The sequence below is a fragment of the Seriola lalandi genome, unplaced genomic scaffold (assembly GCF_002814215.2).
Source record: "Seriola lalandi dorsalis isolate HSWRI2012SDOR001 ecotype SW California unplaced genomic scaffold, Sedor1 jcf7180002050169, whole genome shotgun sequence".
NCBI lineage: Eukaryota > Metazoa > Chordata > Actinopteri > Carangiformes > Carangidae > Seriola > Seriola lalandi.
In genome coordinates, this window is record NW_019520722.1 from 37,801 (window position 1) to 39,569 (window position 1,769).

Consider the following 1,769-nt stretch of genomic DNA (forward strand, 5'->3'; position numbering starts at 1 on the left):
CAGGGTCAGTTTACTGCACACCTGTGAGCTGCGACACCTTCACCAGATTTAAGAGCCGCTTCATGATGTTTGTTTAAATGAGGAAATCAGAGCTCCACCATTAAAGTTTGACGACTCCCTCTGCCTCCTCTCTCTGCTCCTCGTCGGCCATCACCGCTCTACAAACACAATCTCTCTCTCTTTCTCTGCTAATGAGCCTGTGCAGCTCTTCTGTGTCACAATCAGCCCACTGATGAACATGTTAATAAGCATGAGTCATGGAAACAGTCGTACTGTTTTATTCCCCCCTCAGTATTTCCCAGCGGTTCCCAACACAGGCAATGAGATAATGTTGCCTGGCAACAAATAAGTTATTTTCCAGTAAACCACGTTTTGGCCGGTGCTGCTTAGCAACAAACTTTATTTCCATGACTTATTTCCGGGAGGGAACACCTGAGCCGACAGGACTGCTGCAGCTCTCACTGTGTAACGAGGCTGTTAATTAACGTGACGTGTAAAACAGTGAGAGTGAGTCGTCAGCGCTGTGACTGATGAGCACTGAGCTCCACACGTTCGTTACCGCCTCAGCTGTGGTTTACATCCTCCTCAGTTTCTGGGTGAAGTGTCACCGACACAGTCAGGAACAGGACTGATCAGCTGATCGTGGATCCATAATCGACTGAGTCTCAGTGGGAAGGAGCCACCGAAGCTTCAAGGTTTGGACGAAGACGGTTTGTGAATTTAAACATTTGCTTGAGTTTATATGAAATAAGAAAAAGACGAACATGTTCATCAGACACGACATCAGTGAAAATTACAAAGGAAATAAATTCAAGATTTAATAAAGAAGTCAAACAGGCGCACCGGACCTTGGTTGTCACGGTTACAGTAATAAACACACAGACTGTACTGAGGGCGGCGTACCTTCCTTCGTCGCCACGGTTACTATAATAAACGCTCATGTCTAGGTGAGGTTCAGGGAGAGATGGTGGTTTGGGTTAAAATAAGTAACTTTACACGACCTTCGTTGTCATGGTTACAGTATAAGCTTTGGGAGGAGGTTGTGGTGGACGGATGAATATGCATGTTGTTTCTATTCTCCATGGCCGCTCAATGTTATTATAGTAACTATGACAACGAAAGTCATCTTAATGTCGAGGAAGTTACTTACTTTAACCCAAACCACCATCTTTTCCAGAACCTCACCTAGACATGAGGGTTTATTATAGTAACCGTGGCGACAAAGGAAGGTACGCCGCCACTCGGCCTGTTTATTATTGTAACCATGACAACCAAGATCCAGCAGGGGTGCTGCCTCCCTCCTGTGACTCGTACCAGAGGGTTGAAGGTTGTTGCAGCAACAAAACGCCAGATGTTCATGTTCTGTGTTTGTGATGTTGAAGGAGGTTTTCAGAGTTTCCACCTCGATACATAGACAGACTTCTACTTCCTGCGCGGCGGCGTTGGACGTAAATCACCAGCGGCGGCATCGTCCCGTATGAAGATAATTCCTCAGTCTGCTGAGCCGTGTGATATGAACTGCTGTCTCACGCACACACAGTGTCCACACACCTTACAGGAACATGACAGGGCGCTTTTTATCTCCCTGCCAACAGAAGTTTCATGTCACATTTTATCTCGTCTCATCTCTGCTGTCGCTCGCCGTCGCGTCTCTTCTGAAAAAACATGGCAGGAGTGTGACGAATCACCTTTTAAATTTCCTCCCTGTCAGGGTTACAGCTCTCTCAGAGAGACGGAGGGAGGACGGCGGGAGGACGGAGGGAGGACGG